The sequence below is a fragment of the Erythrolamprus reginae genome, chromosome 6 (genome assembly GCF_031021105.1).
Source record: "Erythrolamprus reginae isolate rEryReg1 chromosome 6, rEryReg1.hap1, whole genome shotgun sequence".
NCBI classification, from domain to species: Eukaryota; Metazoa; Chordata; class Lepidosauria; order Squamata; family Dipsadidae; genus Erythrolamprus; species Erythrolamprus reginae.
The window spans coordinates 81783194-81802343 of NC_091955.1; the positions used below are offsets into that span (position 1 = coordinate 81783194).

At 44.3% G+C, this 19150-nt stretch overlaps 1 protein-coding gene across 2 annotated transcripts in view; it reads right to left on the minus strand.

The window, feature by feature from the left end:
• Window positions 1-19150, minus strand: part of WASHC1 (WASH complex subunit 1) — an 85050-nt gene that overhangs the window by 56057 nt on the left and 9843 nt on the right. The window lies entirely within an intron of this gene.

Consider the following 19150-nt stretch of genomic DNA (forward strand, 5'->3'; position numbering starts at 1 on the left):
TCCATTTGATTCCAGGAACTCATATCTCTTTCATTTTTTAAATTAAAAGACATCTCTGATTGTTCTACTAGGTATCTGTATGAGGGTCACCCAGAAAGTAATGCACCACATTTTTTTCTTCGACAATTTATTCAATACAATGAAACTTACACACAAGAAAGAATGATGTTTCTTCTACACTCCCTATTTTTCCACGTAATCTCTGTCCTGTTCTATGGCCTTCCTCCAGCGAGACACAAGGGTTTGTATGCCCTGTTGGTACCACTCCTTGTTCTAATGGCCTCACCCTCTGCGCCCAGCAACTAACCGTACTTCTGTCAACTTCAGATTCTCCATAAACTGTACACAAACTTTTGTGAATGTTCCCAACAGGGTTTTTTTCTCTGCAGTGATAAATTCAACGACGGCGCGCTCCTTGTAACGCACATCACTTACAGACGCCATTTCGAAACTCTGCCGCAGCTACGCTGTCTGAAGAAATACAAAATTTACACACGCGCTCCTGATAATTCAAATAATGTATATCTAAAGTTTTACATTCATACCATTACTGTAGGCTGAGGAAAAAAAGGTGGTGCATTACTTTCTGGGCGAACCTTGTAGCAAGAAAACCTTTAAAACAGGTATCTCTAGAACAATAATAATAATAATAATAATAATAATAATAATAATAATAATTTATTAGATTTGTATTTATTTATTTATTTATTTATTGGATTTTCATGCCGCCCCTCTTAGAGACAATTATGACCTGGATGATTGAGAATCTTCATAGACACATCCTTTATATATATATTATGTCCACCGACAACAGTATTACGCCATCTTGCAAAAGTGCTCCGGCTGACAGTATGAGTGAAGGATCGTGATTGGATTTATATGTATGCTTTTTAATTGTTGGGGTTTTTAGATTCTTATTGAGTTTCTTATATTGTGTATTTTTTTGTATTGACTTTTTAAGCCGCCCTGAGTCCACTGGAGAAGAACGGCTTAGAAATGCAATGCAATGTAATCCAATAGAATTGATAGATAGATAGATAGATAGATAGATAGATAGATAGATAGATAGATAGATAGATAGATAAACAGACAGACAGACAGACAGACAGACAGATAGATAGGATAGATTAGAAAGATAGAAAGATAGGTAGGTAGGTAGGTAGGTAGGTAGGTAGGTAGGTAGCAGATCTCAGGATCGCAAGGCAGGCAGGCAGGCAAGGCAGGCAGGCAGGCAGGCAGGCAGGCAGGCAAGGTAGACAGGCAAGGTAGGCAGGCAGGCAGGGCAGGCAAGCAAGGTAGGCAGGCAGGCAGGCAAGCAGGCAGGTAGGCAAGGCAGGTAGGCAAGGCACGCAGGCAAGGCAGGCAGGAAAGCAAGCAAGGCAGGCAAGGCAGGCAGGCAGGCAGGCAAGGCAGGCAGGCAGGCAGGCAGGCAAGCAAGGCAGGCAGGCAGGCAGGCAGGCAGGCAGGCAAGGCAGGCAGGCAAGGCAGGCAGGCAAGGCAGGCAGGCAAGCAAGCAAGCAAGCAAGCTGTTATTTATTTTGTGTACGGCGCGGCAGCAGCAGATACTCAGGTATGCCAGACGAAGAAGAGAGAGGTAAAAACCTATTTTTATCCTCCTTTAATTAAACTATGTTCGGTGGTGTTATTAAGCGGTAATCAAAAATGCAAATGATATTGATTTGATTGGCACAAGGTGCACTCCACTGAATAGTAAAAACCAGTGCCCCTATAAATAGGGCTAATCATCATCTTGATGTGAGAAAAGGAAGTGAGGTGGGGGTTGGGGGGGGGAAGTAGCATAACACGAAGTTTAATTAGACCCTCCAGCAACCTGCACTCCATGGCTGTTCTCATTACTTGGCACTTGTCTAAACGCAGCTCCTCAATGCTGATGAGTTGAGGCCGGAGAAAAATCTTAAGCACACCAATTGACTGAATCCAAAGAGTCTTTGGCCACATTTTACAGTCAAAACCTGATCCTGTTAACCTGATCCTATGTAGCTTCTGCTCTGGCAATCTCTCACTACTGACTAGAGCCTACAAAACCTATGCCAGACCCATTCTCGAATACATCTGTCTGGAACCCACACCACATCTCAGACATCAACACTCTCGAAAACGTCCAAAGGTATTTCACCAGAAGAGCCCTTCACTCCTCCACTCGGAACAGAATACCTTAAGAAAATAGACTAACTATCCTGGATCTTGAAAGCTTAGAACTGCGGCGCCTAAAACACGATTTAAGTATTGTCCACAAGATCATATGCTGCAACGTCCTTCCGGTCAACGACTACTTCAGCTTCAACAGCAACAACACAAGAGCACGCAACAGATTCAAACTTAATATTAACCGCTCCAAACTTGACTGTAAAAAATATGACTTTAACAATCGAGTTGTCGAAGAGTGGAACTCATTGCCGGACTCAGTGGTATCAGCCCCCAGCCCCCAACATTTCTCCCTAAGACTCTCCATGATTGACCTCTCCAGGTTCCTAAGAGGCCAGTAAGGGGCGTACATAAGTGCACTGATGTGCCTATCGTCCCCTGTCCAATTGTCTTTCCTTACCTCATATATCATATATTTTCTCTCCTTTCCTTCTACTTCTCTTCTTTCTTACTTTCAATCTTTATATATACAGTACAGTATTACTTAATGTCTATTCTCTTTCATATGTATTGTATATTGGACAAAGAATAAATAAGTAAATAAAAATAAAATACATTGCTTGGGGACGAGGTAGGCCAGGTGGAGTTCAGTCTCCCGAGATCGGAAATGAGAAAATGCTGGGTATTCTTTGGCCAGTCTTAAAGTGAGATAATTAATCTGGGCAGCCAGCGTTCCTGTACGAAACCATTTGTAGAGTGTTGTGGGTCAGTTTAGGTTGAGATCGTTTCAGCCCCGAGACCTCGAATCATTTGCTTGACCAGATAAAACTGAGGTAAAACCTTGTGCCCGGGAGCGCCAGATAACCTGAGGGAACCTTCAGAGGGAACCTGCTGGTAGATTAGTGGTGGCGAACCTTTTTTGGCTCGGGTGCCAGTACAATGGCAGTACAATGTTCTCCCCCGAATGCATACACACAACTCTCCCATGTGGCCCCTCCCACGCATGCGCCCAGGCCTCGCTGAAGCCTCCGGATTTTTGATGATAAGCAAATAACTACCCTGTTTCCCTGAAAATAACTCACCCCCGAAAGTAAGGAGTAGGAGATGTTTCGTTTCACAGCATTCCCAAACAGAACATATATAACATATATTTGAAGAAAGTATAATTGTTATACATGGAAATAATGGTATGGTGGTAGTAGTATGAAACTCTTGATAGGATTCAGTTTGTCTGGTTATGCTGGTTTGTGATGACAACTACTGCACAGTATATAATAAATGTTCTTTTTTTTTTTTGTTCAGCAATAAATGTGAATTCTTCTTCATTGAAAAAAAATAAGACATCCCATGAAAATAGGCGTTGATTGCTTACCTGAACGCCTCTTCTCGTACGGTGAGCGGGTACAGCAGTCACATGGGTTGCTCATGTCCAATCCGGTGGAACTGAGCCTAGTATTAAAAAAGCTTGCCGGATCCGCCCCTTCCCCAGAATTCGCGAATCCATAGACTAGGCTCAGTTGTGAAGCTCTGTAGTGTTCAACTCTCATTGTTAGAGGAAGAAAGATATAGAAAGGTAAAGAAGACACATACAAGGGCGGGAAGTGACTGCTGTACCCGCTCACCGTACGAGAAGAGGCGTTCAGGTAAGCAATCAACGCCTATTCTCCGTACTGAAGGAGCGGGTCCAGCAGTCACATGGGACATACCCAATAGATGGTCCCTAGGGTGGGATTAGCTTGCTATCGTGTGAGATAACGGATTGGAGTACCCTTCTGCCGAAGGCAGCGTCCGCTGAAGCGTAAGAATCAATCTTGTAGTGCCTGATGAAGGAATTTGGCGAGGCCCAAGTGGCTGCTTTGCAGACCTCCTCCAACGGGGCTTGAGTCGCCCAAGCGGCCGAGGTGGCTGCGCTCCTGGTGGAATGCGCTGTGATGTTCCTTGGAACTGAGAGGGAGGCCGACTCATAGGCCTTAGATATAGTCCCTCTGATCCAACGGCCTATTACTGTTGAAGACACTTTGGCCCCCATGACTCTGGGATGATAGGCTACAAAAAGTGCTTCTGACCTCCGAAAGGGTCCTGTGCGTTGGATATAGATTCTCAGCGCTCTGGTGAGATCCAGGGTGTGCCATCTAATTGCCAAGGGATGGTCTCGTTGGAGGCAGAAGGAAGGTAGGACAATATCCTGAGATCTGTGGAACATGGAACTGACCTTGGGTAAGAAGGTGGGGTCCAGTCGCAAGACTACCTTGTCCTGATGGAATTGGCAAAGGTCCTGCCTGATTGAGAGGGCAGCCAGCTCCGAAATGCGTCGAGCAGAGGTAATAGCCACCAGGAATGCTACCTTAAAGGATAGGTACCTGAGGGACGCCGATTTTAGGGGTTCGTATGGTGCCTGCGTGAGGGAATGGAGAACCCGTGGCAAATCCCATGATGGGTACCTGTGGACCTTGGAAGGTCTGAGGTTGGCTATACCCTTGAGGAATTCCTGAACTTCAGGGAAGGATCGGAGAGGCTGTCTGCGGGGACCTCCTAGGACAGATGAAATGGCTGCCAGATGACGCCGGAGGGTGCTGGTGGAAAGTCCTTTATGGAAGCCTTGCATAAGGAAGGAAATTATTCTGTGTATGGGGATGCACAGAGGGGAGAGACCTTCCTGTAGACACCACTGGTGAAACTTGGACCACGTGTGGTCGTAGATTCGATTGGTCGAACCCCTTCTGGCCTTTAAAATGACCTCCACTGAATCGGGGTCATGACCACGCAGCTCTAAATCTCTCCTGATAACAGCCAGGCGGTGAGGTGGAACCACTCCGGGTCTGGATGGAAGGAGGCCCCCTGCCGCAGCATATCCCCCGAAACGGGGAGTCGCCAAGGGTCCTGGACGGACAGCTGTTGGAGATCCGCGAACCAGGGCCGGCGGGGCCAGTGAGGGGCGATTAGGATTACTCGGGCCCTCTCGGTGAGGACCTTGTGAATCACGTCCGGGAGGATTGGAATTGGAGGAAATGCGTAGAGTAGGCCTGGAGGCCATGGACTCCGGAGGGCATTGATTGCTTCCGCTCCCGGGGATGGAAATCTGGAATAGAAGCGAGGGAGTTGGGCGTTCGCATTGGTCGCGAAGAGATCCAGAATTGGTAGGCCGAATCTGAGGGTGATTTGATGGAACAGGTCTTGATGGAGGTTCCACTCTCCTGGGTCTATCGTTGCCCGGGATAGCCAATCCGCCTGGACGTTGAGACTCCCCGAGATGTGATCGGCTAGGAGCGACTGGAGATGTTTTTCCGCCCAAAGGCCCAGCTTGAGGGCCTCCCTCATGAGAGCCTTGGATCTCGTGCCCCCCTGTCTGCAAATGTGGCTTTTCGTGGCAATGTTGTCGGTGAGAATGAGAACGTGCCGATTGGGAATGCGAGGAGAGAAATGCTTCAGAGCCAGGGAAACGGCTCTTAACTCTAGCCAATTGATTGGCCTGGAAGCTTTCTCCGGGGACCACGTGCCCTGGGCTATCATCCCCTGGGCGTGGGCGCCCCATCCCGATAGACTGGCATCTGTGGTGATGACAAATTGATCCGGGCACCTGAACGGGGATCCTCTGTCCATGGCCGGAGACTTCCACCACTTGAAGGATCTGCGAACACTCAGTGGGATGACAATGCGTCGATTTGAGTTGCTGTGCCCTGATCTCTGAAAAGGTAACAGGAGCCACTGGAGTTCCCTAGCATGAAGGCGAGCCCAGGGAATGATGCCTATGCATGACACCATCTTCCCCAAAAGGGAAGATAGAGTGACTATGGAAACTGAAGAATTAGATAAAATGTTAGAAATTAACTCCACTATACTGAGTTTTCTCTCGGGAGAGAGAAAAACCTGGGAGGATTCTGAATCAATAATGGATCCCAGGTGAGAAATGGATGTGGAGGGTTGGAGGTGGCTCTTATCAAAGTTGATGGAAAATCCATGGTCCTGAAGGACTGACATGGTGACAGAAAGGTCTGTTTTCACTTTCTCTAGGGAGTTCCCATGAATTAAAATATCATCAAGATAACATAAAATGTGGATGGGAAACGCCCTGATATAGGCCGCCAGGGACCCCAAGAGCTTTGTAAAGACCCGAGGGGCCGAGGAAAGGCCAAATGGCATCGCCCTATACTGGAAATGCCTGCCTTGAAAGGAAAAACGTAAAAATTTTCTGTGGCATTTGGCTATAGGAATGTGAAGGTAGGCCTCAGTGAGGTCTAAGGAGACCATGAAATCTCCCGAGTGAATGGCGGCCAAAATAGAAGACAAGGAGTGCATCTTAAACTTCCTATATTTGATGAATAAATTTAGTTTCTTTAAATCCAAAATAGCTCTCCAACCTCCGGAGGACTTTGGAACCATAAATAGGATGGAGTAAAAACCTAGGCCCTTCTGACCGGAAGGGACCGGTTGAATGGCTCTGATGGACAATAGATGAGAAATGGCCTCCTCCATACGGTTACAATCTGAGGATGACCTGGGAGAAGGGCAGGAAATAAAACGTTTAGGGGGAGGAGAAATAAATTCTAAAAGAAGGCCTGTTTGAACAGTGTCAATGACCCAAGGGTCCTTGGAGGTGAGACGCCAATTAGAGGCGAAATGAGCTAGGCGACCCCCTATGGGAATAGAGGTAGGATTACCATCTAGGTTTTTTTGAAGCCCTGTTAGAGGAAGCTCCCCTTTGGAAGCGAAACCCTCTACCCCTGGAGTTCCTACCTTGGGAACGAAAGCGGGGGGAATACTGACCTGGAGATCTCTGGTAGGAAGCCGCTTGATCTTGCTGGCGCCCTGGGCGACGAAAGGACTGCGTTTTGGTAGCCTTTTTTGTGGTTGGACCCAAAACTTTCTTCTTGTCCATGGTTTCCGTGAGGAGTGGATCCAGAAGATCACCGAAGAGAAGGTCGCGCTTTAAGGGACCCTGGGATAACTGCCACTTTTGGCGAACTCCCGCTTGCCAAGGGCGAATCCATAGGAGTCTTCTTGCCGTAGTAGAAGCTGCAATAGACTTAGCAGAAAATCTAGTAGATTGCAAGGTGGCATCAGCCACGTACTGGGCAGCTGCAAAAACCTTGTTGAAGTCTTGTTGACCTCTCAAGTCATCGGGAGGAATATGCTGTTGAAGTTGGCGAAGCCACAGCAGCATGGCTCTGGAGAAAAAGGAAGCCGCTGCAGAGCTTTTAGTGGCCCAGGAATCAGCGGTGAATCCTCTTTTGAGCATTTGCTCAATGCGCTTGTCCTCTGGGCGGAGGACTTCCTCCGCCTCGCCTGGCACAGCCGCTGCCGAGTGGAGAATCTTGACAGGTTCATCCGGTTTGGGAAAGGATAGAAGCTCTTCATAGGAAGAGGAAAGTTTGTACAACTTTCTGTCCTTGGTGGAGGGATTAAGGCCAGAGGCTGGAAATTCCCACTGTTTGAGTAAAGCATCTTTAAACAACTTAGGCATAGGAATTACCTCGTTATCCTCCTGTTCCTCTGTGAAGTAAGGTAAATTCTCCTCCGGGGGATCAGTGGAAGTGGAGGCTTGTTTCTCCTGGGCCGCTAATCCCGTAGAAATTCTAGCTTTGAGGAGGAGAGATTTGAATAATTGAGAAGGAAAAATAGTAATAGGAGGAGGAACCTTTATTTGGGATTCCTCATCATCTGATAGGCCTTGAAAGGCATCCTCATCATCCTCTATATCCTCATATTCATCCTGGGAGGAATCTGAATCATCCTGAATAGGAGCTCTGACCGCTGGGGGAGAACCCAAGGGGCGGGAGGAGCGAGAAGGAGGAAGAGGTAAGGGAAGCTCATTGATGGTGGAGAGTTTGGCATCAATGGCTTTGGACAACACAGCAAAAATAGACTGGAACTCAGGAGGTAAACTGGAAATGTCAGCAGAAATGGCAGAAGAATCCCTAAAGGCCTGGGAGGATCCTGGCTGGGGGGAATCTTCAATAATATCTGGTTCCTCTGGACCTATGCCCCATAGGTTAGGTTGGGGTCTGTCTAGGTTTGGCTCATCCAGAGATAACACAGGGACCCCAGAAGGAGGCAGACTAGAAACCTCTGGGGGGTCTTGACTACTGATTACTTGGGCCTGCACTTTCAAACGTTTTGCTGATTTGTCATGGATTTTTTGTAGGGCTAGGTCCCTTCTCTTCTCGGCCCTGGTGACCTTGGTCGAGGGGCGGGCCCCTGGAGAAGAGGAGGAAGAGGCCTGGGGGATACTAGTAATCTCATCGCCTGTAGGCCTGGCCTCTCTGGGACCTTTAGTTGTGCCTCTCTTGGGAAAAGTAGCCATAGTCTGACAATTAACAGAAGACAAGGCTGAGCCAATAACTGAATAATAAGGAGAAGAATTTCAAGGACTTCCCAAGAGGAATGGATCCTGCTTCGAGGCCTCGAAGCTGCTGAAACTTGAGGACAATCTGGGCAAACCCAGAGTTCGTGCCCCCAAACCCAGCGGGGCCAGCCTCCCTAAACTTTATAATTAAGTAAACCAAGGCACTCTGGTTGGAGGCTTAGCCGGTGGAGAATTTAGCCTGGGACCCCCAAGGCCCGCTCCGGGATCCACGCGGTGGACTGAGGCCTACACGGCTGGCAGGGGGCCAACACGAGAGGCCTAGATTTAAAAAGGGCGCGAAGGCCTTCGCGCCGAAAAAAAATCGCTCCGTAAAATTTCTTAAAGGGGAAGCGATCGACTAAGTCCAGGAGACTAGAAGGCGTCTCACTCCGCAGGAGGTATTTCTTAAGCCCTTAAATATTTTTGTATACAATAAATAATCAATAATTCAATAGATAAATACTTGCACCAGGACCTCCAGGCCAAAGGATTAGAAGAATCCACAAGCGGCCGCAGGAATCGTAACCGGCAAAACCGCCGGGGGAAAACGAAACCGCAACTTCTCCCAAGGAAAAAAGCCTAGCCGCTTTTTTTCTTTTTTTCTTTTAAACGGCTGGCGCAATTAGTGCAAGTAAATAATTAAAGACAATAAATCTTACTACTTTTTGAAGGAAAAGATCGAAGGGAAGGTGTTAGAATGTTGAACGAGCTATCACAATACAACCGCAGGATATGCGAACTGAGCGAATTCTGGGGAAGGGGCGGATCCGGCAAGCTTTTTTAATACTAGGCTCAGTTCCACCGGATTGGACATGAGCAACCCATGTGACTGCTGGACCCGCTCCTTCAGTACGGAGAATAAGACGTAGCACATCTTTGGGAGCAAAAATTAATATAAGACGCTGTTTTATTTTCAGGGAAACAGGATATGTGCATATATCGAACACCACTGAAATTGAGAACCTTATATGTTGTTTAAGTTTATAAGTTGATTTGTCTGTCCATTTTCTTTCATTTTTCTTTGTTCTGTTTGTTTAAATTGTTTTTATATGTAGAAACTTAATAAAGATTATTTTTTAAAAAGGAAACCCTTTCATATTTTCACTAGGGATTGAGGTGAAAAATTATTCAATCCACACAGCACCGATAAGCAGAATAAGACAAGCCCAGGCATGTGTGACAAGATATTCAAATTGCCTCTGGCTTTCTAGTGTGATAGCTTAAGGTGGCATTTCGTATTTAAGGCAAAGAGAAGGGAACTACAGTGTTTCCCTGAAAATAAGACTTGGTCTTATATTTCTTTGAACTCTGAAATAAACCTTTGACCTGATTGCCATGCACTCAAAAGCCCGACTGGGCTTATTATCAGAGGATGTCTTATTTTGGGGAAAACAGGGTAGGTAACGATGAATCTGTTAATTTGCCATAAATAAACAAAGCTCTTCAATTCTCACCAGGTTTCTTTTAGTTGCAAACTAGAATAAATGTCCAAAAGTTGAATTATACATTCAGATCATGGCCAGATTGTCAGGGATAATAATAATAATAATAATAATAATAATAACAACAACAACAACAACAACAACAACTGCCCCCACCCTCCTTGTTTTTCGTAAACTACTCAAGACTACTATACCGCCAGGCATGGGGGAGTTGAGACACCTTTCCCCCAGGCTCTTTACATTTTATGTTTGATATGTATGTGTTGTTTGGTTTTTAAATATGATAGGGTTTTATATGTTTCTTTTTTAATATTATATTTGTTTCGCTATAATATTGTTTTTTATTATTGTTGTGAGCCACCCCGAGTCTTCGGAGAAGGGCGGCATACAAATCTAATAAATTATTATTATTACTATTATTATTATTACTATTATTATTATTACTATCATTATTATTACTATTATTATTATTACTATTATTATTACTATTATTATTATTACTATTATTATTATTATTATTATTATTATTATTATTATTATTATTATTATTATTATAAGGAGGCTGTCGACGAGACAGCCAAAGGGGGGAGGGGATGTTTACTGTATCTTTTTTGTTCTGTATATAAATTGTGTGTTTGTGTTGTCTATATGTAAATAAAAATTATTAAAAAAAAAAAGAAATTAGAAAACAAAGAATAAAAGCTAACTCCTACTAGCTTAACTTCCCAGCTCATGCTTGCAGTCTTAGCCATATATTGCATTAAGCCATGATATGGTTTGCTTGCTTGTGGGTTAGCATAATATATGAAGCCAGCACTTTGGGTAAGCCATGATTTATGCTTTGTGCAATAAGAGGCAACCCAAAGCTACTGCACTAAGCATTTGGCAGCAGAAAGAGTAATTGTGACTCTTAAAAATAACAGATGTTCCAAGAGTTACAGTAATGCACAAATACATCCACAAAAACAGCAAAAATAAAATAAAATAAAAAAGTAATATTCAAAAGCATCCTGTGATCAAAAGGAGGAACTGGTGGGGGTGGTGGTTTGGGGGGAAGTGTCCTATTTCTCTAGACCCAGTAAGAAATCAATAAGCTGGCAAACCAGGTTGCACTTGGCCATAAATTATTCTGTGAAGGGTCAGCATAGAGGTTATTAAGAGACAAGATTGCTTTTCTGCAATAAAAAAGAGCTTGCTCCAAAGTCTCAGTCTCAAGCCACAGAACACAACTTTGCTCTGCAGACTTTAACAACTGCTTTTGGGAGCACTTATTAGACTTACTCCCCATCTTTAATCAACTGGAAACATGGGCTTTCTAGTTTAACAAATCCCAACAGAAGAGAATAAACTCAAGCTTTCATGTACTGTATATACTGTATATGTGTGTGTGTATATATTGCACTGTGTATATATATGTGTGTGTGTGCGTATGTATATACGTATATATATATATATATATATATATATATATATATATATATATGTACACACACACTCACAGAGAAAGAGAGAGAGAGAGAGAGAGTGAGAGAGAGTGAGAGAGAGACAGAGAGAGAGTACAATGGTACCTCTACCTTCGAACGCCTCTACTTACAAACTTTTCCACTGGGTGTTCAAGATTTTTTTGCCTCTTCTCAAGAACCATTTTCCACTTACAAACCTGAGCCTCCGAAACTGTAACCGGAAAAGGCAGAGAGAAGCCTCTGTGGGGCCTCTCTAGGAAACTCCTGCAGGAAACAGGGCTGGAAAGGGTGGGGAGAAGCCTCTGTGGGGCCTCTCTAGGAATCTCCTGGGAGGAAACAAGGCCGGAAAAGGTGGGGAGAAGCCTCTGTGGGGCCTCTCTAGGAATCTCCTGGGAGGAAACAGGGCCGGAAAGGGTGGGGAGAAGCCTCTGTGGGGCCTCTCTAGGAATCTCCTGGGAGGAAACAGGGCCGGAAAGGGTGGGGAGAAGCCTCTGTGGGGCCTCTCTAGGAATCTCCTGGGAGGAAACAGGGCCTCCACCCTCCCTGTGGTTTCGCCAATCGCACACATTATTTGCTTTTACATAGATTCCTATGGGAAAAATTGCTTCTACTTACAAACTTTTCTACTTAAGAACCTGGTCATGGAACAGATTAAGCTCATAAGTAGAGGTACCACTGTATATTTAAAAGGACATCTCTTCAAATATGCCCTTTATAAATCATTTCTGTCAAGGATTCCTAACAAAAAGGCAAAACCAAACTATAAATCTCTATTCAGGTACACAAACACCGGGGAAAGATTTGGGAATCCCTTATATCAGGGGTCTCCAAACTTTGCAATTTTTAGACCTGAGGACCTCAACTCAGCAAAGCTGGTTGAGAATTCTGGTCCTCAAGGTTGGAAATCCCTGCCTTATACGTACAGCATCTTTCCTCTTTTCCAAATGTATGGATAGAAATAACCTGGGATGGTATACCTGGAATGCTATCCACACCTGTGCTACCTTAGTGGGAAAAAGCCAAGTGCAGAACATGAATGCCAACTTCCATTTTATCACATTTTGAAAATACTCTAAGGAGAGCTAGAAAGTCTCCAGATACAATTACCTTCAGTTATGATCTAACAATCATTCTTTAGATACGCTATTATCTCCATCATGGGAATAATTCCACTACCTTATCACTATTCTGCTGGTTAGGGATTACAGAGGTTTAAAAATGGTGTAGAATAAATCCAGGCTCTGTGGTTTATAATTCTTGAATTCTACATGGTATGTCGTAGTGTCCCAGTCAAGTAGGATTTATTCAGTAAACTAAACCATGGTTAACCAAGCCCAGCTTTAGGATTAGCTATGAACTATGCCTAGCATATTTGGAGAAATATTTGTGAATACAGTATTTCAATATTATAAGGACAGTGGTACCTCTACTTAAGAACTTTTCTAGGTAAGAACCAAGTGTTCAAGATTTTTTTTGCCTCTTCTTAAGAACCATTTTCTACTTAAGAACCTGAGCCTGGAACAATTTCCCAGGAAATTTGAGAGCAGCTTGAAGGCCCAGCCAGTTTCCTGCCATTCCCCTTTTAATCCCAGCCATCTCGGGCTTTTCTGGACTGCCAGAGGAGCCTTTCAGTGGTGCTTAAGGAGGCTTTGGCAGTCCAGAGCGAACGAAATATTTTCCTTTCTCTGGGCGCTTGGAGAGGGAATAAAACTCTGCCAGTGCCCAGAGAAAAGAAATGCTCCCTTCGTTCTGGGCAGCGACTGTCCTCCTCCTCCTCTTCTTCTTCCTCCTCCTCCCACCCAAATTCCAAGCTTTTATTTCTTTCCTAATGGGTTTGCAAACATTATTTCTTTTTACATTGATTCCTACTGGAAAAATTGCTTCTACTTACAAACTTTTCTACTTAAGAACCTGGTCACGGAACAAATTAAGTTCTTAAGTAGAGGTATCACTGTATGTGAGCCCTTTGTAAAGCCCTTCGTGGCACCGGACCAGGGTATCTACGAGACCGCCTTCTGCCGCACGAATCCCAGCGACCGGTTAGGTCCCACAGAGTGGGCCTCCTCCGGGTCCCGTCAACAAAACAATGTCGTTTGGCGGGGCCCAGGGGAAAAGCCTTCTCTGTGGCGGCCCCGGCCCTCTGGAACCAACTCCCCCCGGAGATTAGAATTGCCTCCACCCTCCTTGCCTTTCGTAAGCTCCTTAAAACCCACCTCTACCGTCAGGCATGGGGGAACTGAGATATTCTTTCCCCTTAGGCCTTTCAATTCATGTATGGTATGTTTGCATGTATGGATGTTTGGTTTTACAATAAGGGTTTTTAGTTGTTTTAGTATTGGATTTACATGCTGTTTTTTGTTACTGTTGTTAGCCGCCCCGAGTCTACGGAGAGGGACGGCATACAAATCCAATAAATAAATAAATAAATAAATAAATAAATGTGGAAGGTTCAACCATACTCAAGTGATGACTCTGAAGTCCCAGTTCCATCTTCCAAAGCAATGGGGCTTCTCCTCGGAACTAATTCAAAATCAACTGAGGAGGAGAGAGTTAAGTTTCGACAAATATACTTGACAAGTGTTAAATATTTTGCTGCAGCTGAATAGTTTTTTAAAAAATCATGTTGATGCATGAAATGAAGTGTCAAAGCTTTTGAAGTTTTTATTAATTCCTCTAATTTAGGAAATGTAAATGCAGCAGTGACAGGCAATTAACTAGGCGGCGGCAGTTGTCTAGCAGAAGTATCCTCTCAGCAAGGTTCTCTGACAGAGTTCTTCTCTCCAGAAATATTGTATCTGAGGAGAAGGTCTTGATGTCAAATACAGTGGTACCTCTACTTATGAACTTAATTCATTCCGTGACCAGGTTCTTAAGTAGAAAAGTTTGTAAGAAGAAGCAATTTTTCCCATAGGAATCAAGGTAAAAGCAAATAATGCGTGCGATTGGGGAAACCACAGGAAGGGTGGAGACCCTGTTTCCTCCCAGGAGATTCCTAGAGAGGCCCCACAGAGGCTTCTCCCTGCCTTTTCTGGCCCTGTTTCCCCCTAGGAGATTCCTAGAGAGGCCCCACAGAGGCTTTCCCTGCCTTTTCTGGCCCTGTTTCCCCCTAGGAGATTCCTAGAGAGGCCCCACAGAGGCTTCTCCCTGCCTTTTCTGGCCATATTCCTTCCCAGGAGATTCCTAGAGAGGCCTCATGGAGGCTTCTCCCTGCCTTTTCCGGTTATAGTTTCGGAGGCTTGGGTTTGTAAGTGGAAAATTGTTCTTGAGAAGAGGGAAAAAAATCTTGAACACCCAGTTCTTATGTGGAAAAGTTTGTAAGAAGAGGCGTTCGTAGGTAGGGGTACCACTGTAGTTCTTCCAATGCTTATTCCATTTAATTTGAACAGAGGTTTATGTCATTGGACCAGATTATTTATGAGACTGTCTTCTGCCTCACACATCTCAGTGACCGGTTAAATCACAGAGTCGGCCTTCTCTGGGTCCCGCCAACCAATGTTGACTGGCAGGACCGCAGGGAACGGCCTTCTCTGTGGCTGCCCCAGTCCTCTGGAACCAGCTCCCCGCAGAGATTCTTACTGCCCCCAGTCTCCTTGTCTTTCGAAAGGCATTGAAAACCCATCTATGCCGGCAGGCCTGGAGCTGTGAGCGATAGCTCTCACTCTGCCTAGTAGTGTGAATGAAGGACGATTGATTGTGCTATACAGTGTTCCCTCGATTTTCGCGGGTTCAAACTTCGCGAATAGCCTATACCACGGTTTTCCAAAAAATATTAATTAAAAAATACTCCATGGGTCTTTTTCTATACAACGGTTTTTCCTGCCTGATGACATCATACGTCATCGCCAAACTAATAATTTTTGCAAATAAATAACAAAGAAAATAATTATTGTTAATAAATAATTATGTTTATAAATATCAGGATCACTAAGTGTCTTATTCAATGGTGAGTACCAGTAATAATGGTGAGTAAATGGTTGCTAAGGGAATGGGAAATGGTAATTTAGGGGTTTAAAGTGTTAAGGGAGGGCTTGTGATACTGTTCATAGCCAAAAATTGTGTTTTTACTTCCGCATCTCTACTTCGCGGAAATTCGGCTTTCGCGGGCGGTCTCGGAACGCATCCCCCGCGAAAATCGAGGGAACACTGTACAGCGTTTTTATCTTTTTAACTTTTCTAATTATTCATAATTAATTACTTTTATTGTTAGATTGAATTTTACTCTTGTAAGCCGTCCTGAGCCTGTGAGGAGAATGGCGGCCTATAATTCGGATAAATAGAGCAATAAATCAGCTAGATAGATAGATGGATGGATGGATGGATGGATGGATGGACTGTAGACAGTCTCAGGAAATAATTCAATAAAAAAAACAAGATGGATACATCAAACAAAAACTTAGTGCCATCAAATTTTAAAATGTAACTGGATATATTAGCACTAAGAGCTCTTATGGCTTACTTACATTTTTCTTCCGGGTGAAATAAAAGATTACTTTTTTAAAAAGACAGTTTAAAGTTTTTTAACACTTTGGATAGACAATCTGTGGAACTTCAAATGTAGCCAACTACAATTCCCAACATTACTCACTATTTATTCATAGGGTTGAGGCTCATTTTCAATGTTTCTGTGGTTCAATTCTCCAGTCTTATAATTCACCATCCCGCTCCTTACAACATTATTAAGCAACTTATGATTTCAAGGCAATTATGGCCTTCAGACTAATTTCATGCAGTCTTTGGTCTAATTTCAAAACCCCTCTGCAAGTGATGAATTCAGACATCTGTTAAATTTTGCCAATCTCTAATCTCTGATGGCTTCCTGCTGAGGATAGATTAAAAACAGGAGGATCTTTGCTTTTTTTACTTATTCTTCTCGTGCTTCAGCACCTCTCCAGTGCTATGTAGTCCCCAGTAAATTAACCAAGAGAGAGACGCCCCTCCTTAACAGAGATTCTTTTGCTTGATACTTATTTATTTTATTTATTTATTTATTTTGTCCAATACACAATGAGGGTTTTAGTGAGTATATATCAATATACACATAGTAAAATACATGATGAAGGTTATAGAGGAGATACTCATAGTAAAATATATCTAAGAAATAATAGAAAAGAAGATATAGGAATAGAATATATAGAATATATAGAATATAGTAACAGAATATATATATATTCTATTCTATTCTATATATATATACATATACATATAGGAATAGAATATATCAATGAAAGAATAGAAGAAGAGATATAGGAATAGAGGAAAGGTATATAGGTGATATAGGAGAGCAATAGGACAGGGGACGGAAGGCACTCTAGTGCACTTGTACTCGCCCCTTACTGACCTCTTAGGAATCTGGATAGGTCAACCGTAGATAATCTAAGGGTAAAGTGTTGGGGGCTTGGGGATGACACTATGGAGTCCGGTAATGAGTTCCACGCTTCGAAAACTCGGTTACTGAAGTCATATTTTTTACAGTCAAGTTTGGAGCGGTTAATATTAAGTTTAAATCTGTTGTGTGCTCTTGTGTTGTTGTGGTTGAAGCTGAAGTAGTCGCTGACAGGCAGGATGTTGCAGCATATGATCTTGTGGGCAATACTTAGATCTTGTTTAAGGCGCCTTAGTTCTAAGCTTTCTAGGCCCAGGATTGAAAGTCTAGTCTCATAGGGTATTCTATTTCGAGTGGAGGAGTGAAGGGCTCTTCTGGGTTAGCGGTGTACTCTTCGAGACAGGCGTGGTCGCATGTGAGATTCGGCTTCTGCGCATGCACCAGAAGCGAAATCTCACGTGAGGACGCTCTAGCGCGTGAGACTTTTGCCTATTTTTGTCAATTTTTTAGCTTCCGCGCATGCACTGAAGCAAAAAACCCGATGAAAAATAGGCAAAATCTCACAGGCGCGAGAGCGTCCTCATACGAGATTTTGCTTGTAGCGCATGCACAAAAGCTGAATCTCTCACAGGGGTGCGAGTGCCATGCGTCAGGGATATGAAACTGCTTGCGCATCGCAATTTGTGCTACCACACGGCCCCATACCGGGTGCAGCCCACCACTGCTTAGCGTATGGTCTCTGGTTTATTTGTGGGCTAAATCTGAAGCTTGCGTGCCATCTAATATGGCTTCATGTGCCACCTGTGGCACCCATGCCATAGGTTCACCATCACTGTCCTAGGCTGAGTTTTCCAAGATGACCTTTTGTGAACTTCCAACAAGTAAAGTCAACTGGGAAGGCAGATAGCAACCACGTTACTATCTTAACTAGTGCAACAATTCATTTAACAACTGGGGCAAGAAAGGTTGTAAAGTAGGGCAAAATTTACTTAAACAAACGTCTCACTTAGCAACATAAATTTTGGCAATTCTGGTCATAAGTCAAGGACCATCCTACACATCACAATTCTTCAGATAATATGATTGTGCCACAGAATATGACTCATGTGATTACTGCAATTATCATTACATCACGAGTGGGGTTTTTTGCACATGTAATAGAGCCGGGGTGGCGCAGCAGGTAGAGTGCTGTACTGCAGGCCACTGAAGCTGACTGTAGATCTGAAGGTCAGCGGTTCAAATCTCATCACCGACTCAAGGTTGACTCAGCCTTCCATCCTTCCGAGGTGGGTAAAATGAGGACCCGGATTGTGGGAGCAATAGGCTGTCTCTGTTAAAAAGTGCTATTGCTAACATGTTGTAAGCCGCCCTGAGTCTAAGGAGAAGGGCGGCATAAAAATTGAATGAATGAATGAATGAATGAATGAATGAATGAATGAATGAATGAATGCAATTACAAAGGAAGAATGCAAGCAGTAGAAATAAGAGAGATTAAGACCCACAAATTGAGAAAGAAAAGCCCCCTTTTATACCCCTTTTAATGACATACCAGTCTTCCCCCCCCCAAGAAAAAAAAATTATATGTGCCAGCAAGAGAACCAGTTAGGATTGCCAGCTTGCCAAAGGCTACACAATGGCAGTAAAGCAAAACAGATTTGACGTAACCTGGGAAATTGGCTGACAAGTATAAAGTAACCCCAAGGAGCCAAAGTAATCAGAATAAGTAAAGGACGAGAAACAAATATGAACAGACAAACAGAGCTTGGGAGCAGGAGTTTGCACTCAGGCAGACCAAGACATAGAAGCAAGCGAAGAGGGAGAAAGGCCAAAGGAAGTGTTGGGGTCAAATTTTATTGCAACCAACCCTAGGAACTGTGTTTTTCAACCCTGGTCATTTTTAAGATGTGTGGACTTCAACTCCCAGAATTCCCTAGGCAGTAAAGCCCTTAAAGTTGTCAAGTTTTTATAAAATCCTATAGAGCTCAATGTGAGAAAAGGTTCCTTAATCTTCAGACTTCACCGCAGGGGTGACGGCTATACGGGGAGTCCCCAGGTTACACTAGCCCCGACTTATGATGTTTCATGGTTATGACATGAAACTGGCCCCCCTCTTTCTGCCACGCCGCGCTTGCTTGGCTCTCACCGCAGGAGGAAGAGCTGGGGGGTCCCCCAACCTCAAAGCCAGCCTCGCAAGTCACACGCCGCACCGCGCAACGGCTCCCCCATGCCCTCTGGCAAGTTTCCCGTAGGGGGGAGAGCAGTGACTCCCGCTCTTGCCGTGCTACTTACTCCCCCTCATGCTCCAAATTTTGGCAGCGGGCTCCAGAATCGCTGGCATTCGCTGGCTCCGGTGTTTTCTGAAGCGCGGGGGTTGGAAGAAGGCGCGAATGAAGTGCTTTAGTCACCGTGGTGGTGACATCAAGATGTGGCGACCTGGGGGCAGCAAGGCCCTTCAAATTTGTGAACTCAAATC